At 42.0% G+C, this 15,297-nt stretch overlaps 1 long non-coding RNA gene across 1 annotated transcript in view; it reads right to left on the bottom strand.

Moving 5' to 3' along the window:
- Positions 1–3,460: 3,460 nt before the first annotated feature.
- LOC125109382 (uncharacterized) overlaps positions 3,461–15,297 on the bottom strand; it is a 75,512-nt gene continuing 63,675 nt past the window's right edge. Inside the window, exon 3 of the long non-coding RNA XR_007130210.1 lies at positions 3,461–4,675. This is a non-coding gene — a long non-coding RNA (uncharacterized LOC125109382). The remainder of the gene's footprint in view (positions 4,676–15,297) is intronic.

Below are 15,297 nucleotides of genomic sequence, written 5' to 3' on the forward strand. Positions count from 1 at the left end.
GCAGGCAGAAAGAGAGGGGGAAGCAGACTCCCCACTGAGCAGAGAGCCCGATGGGCTCGATCCCAGGACCCTGAGATCATGATCTGAGCCGAAGGCAGAGGCTTAACCCACTGAGCCACCCAGGCACCCCTAGTAATGTTCTTTTATTCTATTTCCCCATCTATAATATAGGATGCTGAAACTGTTTACCTCATAGAGTAGTTTATACACACACACACACACACATTTAAAACTAGCTGATGCATAATATGCTCTATATATTTACTATTATTTTTATTATTGCCATTAATGATGAGAGAGTGATAATAATAATGATGTAGTCTCTACACCCAGAACATGACTGCACAAAATAGGAACTACATGGTATTTGCTGAGTGAATGAATGGGTTAATGAAAATTCTACCAAGGTAATTTCTACCCAATTAATTTCTGCCAGAAATTCAGTTAATTTCTATCAGAGTAGTATCAAACCATAAAAATCTCACAAATAACAACTCACAGAGGCAAAGCAAAGCATTTAGTAGATAAGGATTTTTGGTATTCAAAATACAAGGTAATGAGGATTTATATTCTTCAGACCCTCTACAGAGCACTGAAATAAAAAATGGGGGTAAACCCCTCAAATAATGTTTATTCTGAAGATTTCTTCTGATGACAAAAAAAAATCAGTATTACTTTAGCACTGTTAATTAGAAACAAATCCCTTAAAAATCTTTCTTTGATTCAGTTGTTCTGTTCCAATTATGAAATAAAATAAATGCATCCATAAAAGGAAAACATTTTATGCACAAAGATGTTCACCATACTGTTTATAATAGAAAAAAAATCTCAATTAGTTAAATATCTAAATACAGCAAGATGAATAAACAGATTGGCAAATATACCATAAGAGGAGCATTAGCCAGATTTTCAAACATTATGTGCCAACAATGTTGGTCATGTGATACAAGGTTCTCTTAGAAGATATTTGTATCAGCATGTAGAAATGATTGCCAAATTCCTGGGGGAAGAAAAGAAAAAAACCAAACCAAAACAAAACAAAACCTCACATATCTAGAACATATTTTATTTAGCCTAAGATTTACGAAAAGATCTAGTTCTTTGAATCTCCAGAATTTTTGCAAAACTCTGTTAAATAGCTAGTGTCTGTGGTTTATAGCAAATTCTACGTCTACATCCATAACTTCTCAATCAGATAAGCACCCATGCCTGGGAGCTCCAAGTCCACGCTAATGTACCACCGGGAAGTAAGTTACAGACCTGTGTATAAAGACAAAATATACCTGATACCAAACCAACAGGCATGCCATTCAAAGACTCATACAGGGTCCTGGGCAAACTATGGCCCAGGAATCAAACCTGGCCCGTGCCTGTTTTTGTATGGCCTATATGCTAAGAATGGCTTTTCATTTTTTTTTAAAGATTTTATTTATTTATTTGACAGAGAGAGAGAGATCACATGTAGAGAGGCAGGCAGAGATAGAGGGGGAAGCAGGGTCTCTTGCTCAGCAGGGCTCAATCCCAGGACCCTGAGATCATGACCTGAGCCAAAGGCAGCGGCTTAACCCACTGAGCCACGCAGGCACCCCTGGATTTTCATTTTGAAAGAGTTATGGGAGTAGGATAAGGAAGAAAAAGATATGAGACAGAGATCATAGGTGACATGCAAAACCTAAATATTTATTTTGATTGTTTACAGAAAAAGTTTGCCAACCTCTGCTATTAGAACAAAGTAAGATGCAGAAGAATTTCACACCCATTCTCTGGGTAGACATTCCCTGAGTTCTTTTATAGGTGCCAGTTATTCATTCATTCATTCATTCATTCATTCATTCCATCCACGTTTTTGAAATACCAAATAATCAGTACAATTCAACATTCACTTTTGGCTCAATAGCTATGTACCAGGCTCCTGAAGACTTGAGGTCTGTCCTCATGTGACCTCAGGATCAACCCACATCAATTTACTCGGTGTCTGCTTCTGTATCTGTTTTGGCCCCAGCCAAGCAGACACACTGCACAGGTAAAATTCCCTCACCTCACACTGAATTAATATGACATCAAAGTAGCTTTATATGAAAATACTGCTTCAAATCTTGGGATTACTCTATCCTATGACTCCCATGCTAGGTCGCTCCATATATTGCTGCTGCTTGAAGTCAAATATACTTTCTTCACATTGTTCAATACTTCCCTAAACCTCCTTCTTGGGTTCTTTCTGCTGTTTCATTTGAATCTGCATTTTTATGGTGAAGCTTACCTGCCTATGTAATTAATTGCTTTGCTATGCATCTCCTCGGATCTAACCACAGTCTGGCTAGCCCCCAAAATTCCACTTTCCCTACAGTCCTCCCCGACAAAGGACCGTAAGGTCAGCATCCTTCTTTCACCCATATTTTTCCAGATCTCCCTTCATCTTCATGTGAAAGTTTCTCCCATTGAAAATCAGGCATCTGCCTCCAAACAAATCCCATGAAGTAACAAATAGAGTTTATTTGCTTTTAACTGGAGAGTCACACTGGTTATCATCGTTTTACCAGAAGTACAGATTAATGATTTAATATCCTTTTGTTAACACAAATACAGGAATATGAATCATTATATAAATAACAAAATTCACCTGGCATAACTTTAGGAACAAAGAAATTCATGTGGAAACAACTTAGCAAAAAAGGCTCCTACTGGTGAAAATCTGGGAAAAAGAAATTTCAATTTCAGCACATTTAACTACTCCAAGACCACCTGAGTGTATAAAGATCTATCTACCCACCTAGGCAGAGTGCTTGAGCATTAGAAGGGCTGCCAAGAAGTTTGGGCGGAAGCCAAACAGGCAGCCAAGCAGAGATTCTAGGCCAGAAAAGATACCAATCAGGTCAAACCCACCTGGCTGGTTTATGACTTCTGGAAACCTCCACGACTGATGGTCAACATGCAGACCCTCAGACACAACCACCAAGCCTTACCTGGGCCAGAAATTTGATAGTTGGTGAAACTGTAACACTTATTTAAAGTGACTTTACAAATGAGGAATTTTATGCCTATGGAAGAGAAATGATTTGTTCAATATCACATCAGTTTGTAGTAGAGGGGAACTAAAACTCAAGCTGCTTGTTTTCTCATCTTTTTCTCTTAGGCAATGTGATGATGGGTTGAACAGGATTTTTAAAAACATTACCATGGAAGAAACCAAAGTAAATTACTTAATGAATTAGAGAATGATAAATATTATAAATGTAAATTATAGGGGCGCCTGGGTGGCTCAGTGGGTTGGGCCGCTGCCTTCGGCTCAGGTCATGATCTCGGAGTCCTGGGATCGAGTCCCGCATTGGGTTCTCTGCTCAGCAAGGAGCCTGCTTCCTCCTGTCTCTCTGCCTGCCTCTCTGCCTGCTTGTGATCTCTCTCTGTCAAATAAATAAATAAAATCTTTAAAAAAAAAATAATAAAATAAATGTAAATTATATATAAATACATATCACAGGTAAAACACAAAGACCACACATAATTACAAATATAATTTTATGTAAGTATATAGCAAATTTACTAAACTTAAGAAAAATTCATTACAAAGATAATTAAGAATACGGTAAAATACCTGGGTCTGAGATTATCTAGTTTAAAAAAAAAATGGTTTTCCTATTAGTAGGTACTCATCTCATATAGTGAGTAAACACTAAACTTCCACAACAGAAAATCATCCACATTAAACCCACACGTCCAACTGTTTAATCATTGTAATGGAATTCACTGATTTTGCTGTTCTTGTCAAAATCTTTGAAACGCCTAGCTTTTTATTATACCATAGATGTAGCCAGAGTTCTCATCCTGTAATTCAGCTCACTTAAGTATATCAAGATGCTGTATCAGGATCGAGAACTCAGGGAAACAGATTGAAAGCAAACAACGGAGGAGCACCCATCTCTGCCCTCACAGGCTTCTTGGACTTGTGTGAGCGAAAGAGACAAGACAGATTCATTCCAGTGCAGGGCAGTCATTGCTGGGAGAGTATTGCATACAGGACACAAAACATGAATAGCTCTGCTTATACATGTGAGAACAGATAACATCAAGCTATTTAAAAAAAGAAGAAGAAGAAAGAAATTTATTTATAACCTGCCTTTCAGAATTTCAAAAGGCAAACACTGTAGGGGCGCCTGGCGGGCTCAGTTGGTTACACGAACAGACTCGTGATTTCAGCTCAGGTCATGATCTCATGCATCTTAAGAGCAAGCCCCGCCACCGAGCTCCACGCTCAGTAGGGAGTCTGCTTGGGATTCTCTCTCTCTCCTTCTGCCCCTCCCCCTGCTCTCGCACTCTCTGAAATCAATCAATCTTGGGAAAACAAAATAAAAGGCAAGTGCTGTGAAGGTCACCTCCCCCAGAGTCCCGGAAAAGGAGAAAGGGTCTCCCATGTGTCCTAGATCATGGGGACCCCAGCTGTGGAATTCACCAAGGACATGACTTGATTAACAAACAAGAATCCTCTTCTTCCTACTGAGAGAATTCATTACCCTCCATGTTGCGATTCCCTGGCCCAGCCTTCTGGGAAGAGTGGAGGTGGTTGCTTCAACTGTGTCCGTGTGTCTGTGAGGAGGATGTGAGCTCTGTTATTGGCGCTTGTGATGTGGGGGTTGAATCAGGACAGGCAGTAACTTGGGGCTCATGATCTCCCAGCAGCCTGATGAAGTGGAAAGAACAGGAGATTTACAGCCAAGAAAAGTTCTACAAAAATAGTAGTCTTTTGACTTGAAACACATCATCCTACGGCCCAAGCTTGAGTTTCTTCATCTTTAAAGGAAGAATGACAGTCTGGGCAGGAGTTCCAGAGCATAAAATAGGATTTGGCACCGAGTGGTCCACTCCTTGGTTCTCATGCTACCTGTTCTCGCTGCTAGACCAATAAAACAACCTTCCTGACTGGACACCGTATTCCCTGACCCCCCATCACCCCCAAGAGCACCATGACTACTGCTCTTTTCTCAATGCTTTGAAGCTGCTATTAACACTGATATATTTAAAAAAAAAAAAAAAAGACAATTCCTCAAAGCTGTTTATATGTGTAGAACCAGGTGCAAATGTTTATGAGAGCATTCAAGGCCCTGCCTAACCTGCCTTTCTAATCCCTTGCTCATTCTTCCCATGAAAAGCCTCAACTTCCTCCAAGCCTACTCAGGAACCCACAGGGTTGGGTACCCAGCAGCCCCATGATCCAGAATATCTTTGCCTCCCTCACCCCTTTAAATCTTACCAGTTTCTTTAGCTCAGCCTAGCATTCACCCGGGATTTCCTCTTAGTGGCAGCACCCCCTTTGAAACATTATGGCACGCACTGTCCATGCCATTAACTTGGTAGATTCTCTTTCTTAGCCAAATAATTTTCAGGTCCTTACTGTGTTGGTCCATGGTGGAAAGTGCTTTAAATAGCTCTGGAGTTTTCCACATGTGAAAGTCTCCTCTCCCCAGTTAGATGACAAGTTTCTCAAGGACAGAAAACCAGTTACCAAACGTGTTTAATAGCAGCCAGAGGATGTATAAAGTGGTGTTGTCTAAAGGAAAAAAAAAACAAAAACAAAACAAAGCAAAGCAAATAAACAGTACACTCCCTGAAATGGGATGTACTGGGGTTTTGAGTATACCGGTTATATTTAATTAAAATGGTTTATATGAATGAAGAAATAAATGCATAACTTTTCTCACCTCTAGTTTCTTGGGGATAAAATGTATGGGTCAATTTCAGAGGATAAGAATCTGTTATTTGCCGCTGGCCACCTTCCCTTCCAGAGGATCTGCAGAGCCTCCAAAGGAAGGCAAGACCCCAGATGGCAGTTTACTTGAGTAAAGTTTTGACAAGCTGTTGTGCTTACTCCCCTTGTCAGTTCCCAGTACAGCAGTAAGGTCACCTGAGCAATGGACTTGAAACACAATTGAAATAAACAGAGTAGATGGTGAATTTCTAGCCTGACTGCTCCTAAGCCTGTTCTTCCCCGCCTCCCTTTGAAGTTCTGCAAAAATGAGGCTGATGAAGGGATTCTTTCATGCTTTCCAGGCCTCGTGAAACCTACCATAACACCTCCCACATCCTGTACCTTTTCAGAATCCGCCTAAGGAAAGCAAACACATACACATGCCCCCTAGAGTTCCCCACCACTGTGTGGGCCTTTCATTCCACAGTCCTCTTGAAAGTGTTATTTGTGAGGCTTAAAATATTGTGAGCTTGCAGGGGGAGGAGACAAGTGCTCTGGAGAAAATAACACACTAGGATAAGCCACATCACATTGTTTCTTCTGGGACACATTTTGTTCTGGGAAAATGTCCTAATAGCTGTTGATTTCAAAGTTACTGTGTATCACAGCACTGTGCCTAAGAAAATACAATGACATTTTCTATGATGATATTGTAGTGAAATAATAGCTGTTCAGTCCCATAAGCAGCAGACTGACGTTCAACATATATTAGAAATAGTGAGTGTTGAATATCTAATCCATCAAATAGCTCCGGGACAGGACTGGTTTCCTGATGGGGGCAGGGAGGAGAGGGGCAGATTTCATAACTAAGGTGTCATACAAATTTTAGCACAATGTCAGCTGCTTTTTTATTCCCAAATGAAAAACAGAGGCGTAGCTTATTAGTGAGCTAATACCATACGGTGTGCAAAGTCCCAGCTTGGGTGACAATGACCTATACCCTGGCACCCCAGCAGAGGTACCGTCGTTGAAATGTAAGTCACTGAGCAGCTCTGTGGTTCAGTTTCCTAATTTTTTTTTTAAATAGTTACAATTATACTTGAGATGGATTTTTTTTTTTCCTTTCTTTTCTTGAAGACTAGAACCAAGGTACGGTTCCTGAAATATACTAAACACATGATGGCTGTCACTATTGTCATTATCAGATGACAATGTGAAATTCAAAGCCCCTTTGCAGACCCCTGCTACAGCATCCCTTCCTCACCAGCACAGAATCATAGACCCTCATGAACAGGGAGAACAGCACTAGGACAGTCCCCAAGCATTTCCATGACCACTAAAGGCACTCTGGCTTTTCTTGACAACTTCTGATAAGACAGAGGATGGGAAACCTGTAAGCTGTTAGAATTTATGTGCCCCGAGTCTACGGCCATACCACCCTGAACGCGCCCGATCTCGTCTGATCTCGGAAGCTAAGCAGGGCCGGGCCTGGTTAGTACTTGGATGGGAGAATTTATGTGCCCCGAGACTTCGTGAGTTCCTCAGGAAATCCCGTTCCTCCTTTATAGGCGATTTTGTCTTAACTACCAATAATACAATGCCCTAAGTCCAAAACTCCAGATTCCTGGCCATCAGAAATTCAATTTTTTTCCTTCATTTGTATATTAATTTTCTATTGCTGCTGTAACAAATTACCACTGGCTTTGTGGCTTTAAACAACACAAATTGTTTATCATGGGGTTCTGTCAGGTCCAGTCTGACACCGGTCTCACTGAACTACAAACAAGGTGTCAGTAGGTCTGCGCTCCTTCCGGAGGCTCTAGGGGCTGAATCCATGTTATTGCCTTTTAAAGTGTCTGGGAGCCACTCACATTCCTTGGCTCATGGCCCTCTTCTTCCCGCTTCTAAACCAGCAACATTGCATCTCTCTGATCTCACTTCTGCCTTCTCTGACTTTCCTCTTCTGCCCCCTCTTCCACTTTTAAGAACCATTGTGTTTACACTGAGTCCTCCCGGATACTCCAGGATAATCTCTCTATTTTAAAGTCAGCTGATGAGCAACCTTCCTTGTACCTGGCTACTTTAATTTCCTTTTGCTATGTAACCTAGCACATTCCTAGGTTCTAAGGATTAGGACATGGGCATCTTTGGGGTAGCCATTATTTGCCAAGCACAATTTGATTTTAAAACGTTTTTTCTGGGAAAAGAAACAACCTCAAAGAACCAAGTTTTGCCATCAGTGAGAAGGCAATCTAAATGTTTATTGAGGAACAGTTCTATGTCAGTCCCTGCACATTTGTTAACTCAAACCTCAGGACAACAGCCTTAGGTGAACTAGCAAAGCACCCTCTTGCCTCCTTGTCCCTACTTCTGTAGCACCAGAGTAGACCTTCACTGCATTACATATAAATCTCGAGATTCCAGAGGAAAAAAACATTCTAAGAGATCAGAAATCAGAGAGTCTGTGACTGAGAAGTTTGAAAAGTGTTTCTTAAATATGATATATTATTTCTAATATTTATTGATCAACTTACATTTACCCTTCCCTGGGCTAATACATCTTACTTATTATGCATTATATTATGTAATTTTTATCAAAGCCTTAATTGGCAGGTCGCTGGGGTGGCTCAATCAGTTAAATGTCCTGATTCTATTTTGGCTCAGGTCATGATCTGAGGGTGATGGGATCGAGCCCCGCAGTGGGCTCCCTGCTCAGACGAGTCTGCTTCAGATTCTTTCCCGCTGCTCGCCCCCAACAACACTCACTCTCTCTCTAAAATAAAATAAATAAATCTTTAAAAAAATTGGTAACTATCTGCATATTAAAGAAAGAAAAAAAAAGACTTCAATAATTTGGTAAATTGTTCAAGGACATACACTAGTAATTGGCAGAATTACCATTTGAACCCGGTTTGCCTGACTGGAAAATGCAGGTGTAAAACCATTATACTAACTGGTTCTGACATGTTGGGTCACAGGGCATCTAGCAAAGACTGAACTTGAAAGGATTTTAACTCGAATTTAAACCAATGTATTTAAGCTCTGTCAGAATGCATGTCTAGCCTCAATGCTGATTTCTTTGAAGCAGGAAATAGTCCTTTGGAAAGGTAAATGTAGGCCGTTCCCGTGGGGAAAAACAGGACCCTTAGCCCAGCCAAGGGGGATAGGCATGCGTCTGGGAAGAGGGAATGTTTGAACAACCAAGAGGAAGGACGAAGTGCTCCAAACAGAAGACAGCAGGCATAGAAACACAGAGATACCGACTTCCATAGAACATGCAAGAGACTGGAATGTTCATACTAATGTAATATAAAATGTGAGAAAGGAAATGAAATAGGATAGGTAGATAAAGCAAAACATTCAGGTCTTCGAATGCCATGCTGGAATTGGAAAGGTTTCTGAGCAGAATTAACCTGACATTTGTAGTTAAAAAGAATGTAGGGCAACCACACTTGAGGGGGGATGGGACCTATTAGGTTGATGCCGGTGCCTGGAGAAGAAATGTTAAGTCTGAGAGAGGATTAGTTGGTAGTGACAGGGAGAAGGGACATAAACATAGAAGCATGGGGCGGCGGGGATTTTGAATCCCAGGCCCTGAATCAAGGCTTCCTCCTGAGCTCTTCTGGGCTGCCCTTTCCTATGTGTCCTATGAGCAGCTGGGTGCCTGCGGTGAGGCACACTCAGGTGACCTCAGAGGTCCCCTCCCTCTCTGAGACTCAAATTGAATTGCTTTGAAGTGCCAAACCTCCTCTGAAGAGGCATAATTTAGAGACTGTCTCAGCCTTTGCAGAACCCCTTTGCCTTTTGGAGGAAGATTATATTTTCCAGCTGGAGTCAGTAAGAGTTGTTTCAGCTTTTACGGGAGGTCTGCGATAGACACTCCGGGGAACGTTCTCATTCTCTCACTGGATTGCGTACAATACACACCGTGGTTTTTATTTGTTTGTTCAGGGAGAAAACCATCCTCCGATTCCCCTGTAATGACAAGGGGCGGGGAAGGTGTGCAAAGAGCAACCCAAGTACGTTTTAATATTTCCCTGCTAAGGGCTTGACGGTGTTTCACAAATGGATAAAGATTTTGCCAGAAACAAAAGGACGAGCTTCACCCTTCGGCTAAACAGTGTTGCAGACCTACCATTTAAAAATTTCTCTGAACATGCATTTATTTAATCGCTACCTAGTATTTGCAGAATGGCCTACTGAGTGACAAACATGTTCTGGGCCCATCTGTGAATCAAACTCTATGGGGATATTTAACAGTAACACGGCGACACCACACATGGGACTCAACTTCTCCCGTCATTATCTCCTCCTCTATAAAACGGGGAGAACATGAACTCGTCTATCAAACACAATGTCAAGCAGAAACGATCAAGCAGTGATGCACCCGAAGACAGGCAGGTAAAGGCTGCAAGAGAAGGTTTGATTTAAATATTATCGTACAAGAAGGTTTGGCGTCAGTTTTCTGCCCAGAGTTCATTTCTGTCTACAAGAATGACAGAGACAAGCATTTATAGTTCTTTTTGCACCGAAACAGTAACGTGACTAATGGGACACCTGGGTGACTCAGTTGGTTAATCTGCTGCCTTCGACTCAAGTCATGATCCTGGGGTCCTGGGGTCAAGCCCCGGATCCGGCTCCTTGTTTGGCAGGGAGCCTGCTTCTCTCCTCCTCTGCCTGCCACTCTGCCCGCTTGTGTGCTCTCTCTTTCTCTCTGACAAGTAAACAAATAAAATCTTCAAAATAATAATAATTAATAATAATAATAATAATAATAATAATAATAATGTGACTAGCATCTTGCCTAAGTCAAGAAGCTTTCCATATGCCAGGCACCATGCTAAACGCTCTTCTTAGAATGGCTTCATTTTTCATCTTCACAGTACTTTCTCATTTGTTTGCCCATTTTGCAGGTAAGAAAACTGATGCTCAGGGAGGCTGCATGATGGTCAGATGGTGCAGTCAGTATGCTAACAAAGTCAACTTGGTGCTTGACAGGTCAACTCTACAGCCCATTGCTAACCATATTCTGCATTGCAAAACCTTAGCCAGACCCTCAACTAAGCTAACAAGTCTCAACATTTTCTTAAATGGGCCCCAAAAGTGGAAGCAAGTTCCTACAGACCAATGTGGGATCGAAACAACATGCAAGAAAATCAGGAGAACTGGGCAATCCCAAACACGAAGGGAGAGAACTGATTAGAATTGTCTTCCATTCCTTAGTGAGGAATGGGAGGAAACTGTCGGGAAACTGATGACAGAATGTTCCTCCATAACTGATCGTGGGTATCTGGGTCGTATGTGAAAAGTCACACGATCCTTTTTTTTTTTTAAAGATTTTATTTATTTATTTGACAGAGAGAGAGATCACAAGTAGGCAGAGAGGCAGGCAGAGAGAGAGGAAGGGAAGCAGGCTCCCCGCTGAGCAGAGAGCCCGATGCGGGGCTCGATCCCAGGACCCTGGGATCATGACCTGAGCCGAAGGCAGAGGTTTTAGCCCACTGAGACACCCAGACACCCCACAGGATCCATTTTTAAAAACAGATATATGAAACCAGATCTGATTATGGAAGCTTTCCCCCTTGAATATTTTGGAGGTCAGCGTATGGCAAATAAGGCGAGGGAAGGGTCAATTTCCTATCTTTACACTGATGAACATTTACGGGAGGGAGGTAGAGACAAAAGGTCTCAAGTACGTGCAGGTTTGTCAAGCTGCGAAAAGATGAATGAAGAGCTAAATGGCCCTTGGCTTTGCAGAGCACATTCATAAGCCATTTAGGGAAGATGGAAAACAAAAAACAAAAAAAAAAAGAGGGGACTGAGCTTCAAGGAGGTGTGGTGGGTCTGAGCATGGCTGGGCCCTGGTGCTCTGGGAAAGGCAGCAAGGGCTTTCAGGTAGTGAGATGTCGGGAAGCCGGAATTACACACACAGGATGCATTACAGATAAAATATACACTACAGAGTGAAAGACAACTTTGATGTCATTCCACTTCTCTATGTTTATGATGAACTTTAGCTACTATAGTTTTCCTATAATTAAATTTATTATTTAATTTTGTGGCATGCCTAATATTTAATTTTATGTAGTTTGCACTGCTACAAACTAAAACCCAATTACTGCTCCCAAAGTTTTAATAAGGTCTGTTTTATAGACACAAAGGTCTCTTAAGAGAAATCACAGAGCACAAGTTGCATCCCATCCCTGGATGGGTGGGGACAGAATGGACATGGGGCATGGAACTTTGGTGCAAACAGAAACGTGCATCAGTTTCCCCAAAGGATGGATGACCACACTAAGATCTGTCCTCCTAATACTAATTACACTAAAATAAATAAATTAAAACTTCATAAGCACCAAGCAGGTCCTCTGTCATATTCTCAAAAATCCGAAACAGAAGGAAACTTCCAGAAATTATTTTACGTAGGCAGGTATCTAAGGCCACTCACTGAGAGCAGTAAATAAAGAACACCTTCGAAGTCTGATGCCCCAGGATGACTGGGAGCTGAGCAGTTGGGGCAAGTTACTGAGCTTCTGTAAACTTCAACTTGGTCCTTGGTCAAATTAGGTTACCAGGACTTCCTCATGGATTTACTGTGAGTGTTAAGTTACATAAGACTGTAAGTTACTTACTTTAGAACCAGATATATGGAAGGTATTCACCCCAGAGAAGGGCAGTAGGACAAAGTCTGGTACAGAGATTTGGGAAAATCAAATTACCTACCCTCAGAACAGACTACGCCCCAAGCCAGCTGGGAGACGGAGGTAACACAAACATCCAAAAGCACTCAAAAGACGTCATGTGTGAAAGCACTGGCCAACCCTAAAATACTATCATTTTTAACATTGCTCTTTTCCCAACAATGCAGGGCTATATTGTAAATGCCTTGAGACCCAGAGCCATGTCTGTGTTGTTCGCCATGAAATGGCTAGAATTATTAGCTATGCAGGAAGTATTTTTTTTTTAATTGAGTAAAACTAAAAATCAAACATCTTCCATGGACACTGGTGGCTGAATTTAAAGCCTCTTCCTGGCACTCTAAAAAAAACAAACAAACAAACAAAAAAAAACAATCATAAAGCATTGAGAGCACCATCAGCCTCATGCAAGGGAAGAATATGGGAATGGGTTTTCTGGAGGAACTGCCCTTCACTGCCAAGGATGATGAATGGGAAGGCTCCAGGCAGATCAGATAACCTGAACCAATACGTGAAGGTTCATTAACGAGCCCATGGTCCCACTGGCAACCGGGGATGTCACAGGTCATGAAACATAGGCACTTGCAATCTTCCCCTGGGACAGTATTTATCTTGAATTATTTACCACCAGATTTCCTGACAGTGGGAATGGGCCGATATTGTGGTTTTTGTATGGGGGTGGGAATCCTCAAATTGTAATTAATCCGTCTTGAGGAGACTGAATGGATCTTACAGAGCCACAGCCCGTAAATTACCACAATTAGCGTCTTTATGGCACCATGAAAGTTTCATGTCATGAGAAACCACATTTCCAGAAAGAACAGTGAGTGGAAACCACTTTGGAATAGATTGCCTCTGATTCCTGTAAGGTGGTATTTCTTTCAGCTACATTAGGTCTAGTCATTAGGGTGAATAGGATCCATTGGAGAAATGGATGACGGAATTTTAAGGAAGGCAAAAGTGAGATGGCTTTTTATCAAAAAGTATGTCCTAGCCCCAGAAACCACACAGAGAGAAAATGGCTACGTGAGAAATAATTACAATTTGAATGTATAGATGCAGTAACTCCTGACCTTTCAAAGACTGTCCCGTCACCTTTGGGATGGAATCCAAACTCCTCAGCTTAATGGGGACAGTCGGGCCCTCAGTAAGCTGGCTCCTGCTCCCTTCTCCGGCCTTATCTCTCAGGCTCGCCATGTAAATTCTGCACCCTGGGTTATACAGAACTCTCTGCAGTTCCCAAAACACACCATGTTTTACGTTGGGGAACACTTTTTCTTCCCATCCCCTGTGCCCGGAATTCCTTCTTTCCCTTTCTGCCTGGCAGAACTGAACCCATAATGAGTGTTAAAATACTGCACACCCCTCCCCCCAGAGCTTTCCCAGAAGCTCTCAGTCATGGCAGCTCACTCCCCTCCTCTTGCCACCAGTTGTCTCAGCCCACTTTTCCTCTAATGCCTGGTACCCTCTACCACCACTGTGAGGTTTTTACCTGTCTCCATGATGGGGCCATGAGCTCTTTCAGGAGAAGGACATTGTTTCCTTTTCTCTCCAGTCTGCCCAAGGCACAGGAACTGGGTAGGGGCTCTGACAATACAGTTTTTTTGTTTTTGTTTTTGTTTTAAAGATTTTATTTATTTATTTGACAGAGATCACAAGTAGGCAGAGAGGCAGGCAGAGAGAGATGTGGAAGCAGGCTCCCTGCTGAGCAGAAACCCCAACGCGGGGCTCAATCCCAGGACCCTGGGATCATGACCTGAGCTGAAGGCAGAGGCTTTAACGCACTGAGCCACCCAGGCGCCCCCTGACCATACAGTTTTGATGAAGAGAGGGGATGCCACAAATCTCAGAAACTCTCACAAAATGCATATCAATAAAAGCAGATGTGAATTCCACGTGGGATGCAAACACATACGGCTGATGTCGCCATAAGACAAAATGACAAAGGCTGCCATAGAAATGGTGATCTTGCCCTCTGGGGTTTGAGCCGGTCATGGTAGTAGAGAAACATATAAGCTATTACATATTGAAGTAGTTACACATTAATGGGTGACTTGGTTCTCCCATCTGGAATTGTCCCACCTCTAAGTGTCACGTTTCATCTGTGAGTCTATGGCCAGGTCACCCACCAGCAATTCTGCGAGGTTTTTGGTGTTAGCTTCAGGAGGACCCCATCTCAGCTTTCTTTGGGTTTGTACACAGCATTATGGCTTTTGCCTTGTGGCACTCACCAACTATCTCCCTTTTATTATATTTATGTGATATATTAGGTCATTCATGTAAATTATTAAGACTGATGTTTTTCACTAAATTAGGACTTACTAAGGACAGTATTCTATATGTTCTGGATATCTATTCTATCTGCTTCTGGGTATCTATTATTATTGCATATCAGATAATCCCCGAAATTGCTTAAAACAACAATCATTTCTCTCTCATAGTTTTGGGGATCAGGGATTTGCGAATTGCTCATTTGACCTATTCTGGTTTGGAGTTTCTCATGTAGACACAGGCAAACAGTGGCTAGAGCTGGAACAATGGAGGACTAAGGCAGCTGAGGGCTGAATGGGATCTCTTCTCCTCATGTACCCTTAGTACCTCTCCATGTGTTTTCTACACATGAGCTGGTTTGGGCTTCCTCACAAGATGGCAGCTTCAGATGTCTTCAATGGCATGTCAGTGTTCCAAGGCAAGTCCTAAGAGAGCCAGAAGCTGCACTGCTTTTATGACCTAGTTTTAGGCATCATAGCTATTGTATTCTATTAGTTAATTCAGTCACAAAGGCTTAAGTTCAAGGAGGGATGATATACACTCCACTTCATGATAGGGGAAAGGAAATGTTCTGGAATAAAATGCAGGGCAGGAAATATTTTAGTGGTCATTTAGAACATGCAACCTTTTTTAAGCATAATTTTAAAA

The sequence above is a fragment of the Lutra lutra genome, chromosome 9, assembly GCF_902655055.1.
Source record: "Lutra lutra chromosome 9, mLutLut1.2, whole genome shotgun sequence".
In the NCBI taxonomy this organism is placed as follows: Eukaryota; Metazoa; Chordata; class Mammalia; order Carnivora; family Mustelidae; genus Lutra; species Lutra lutra.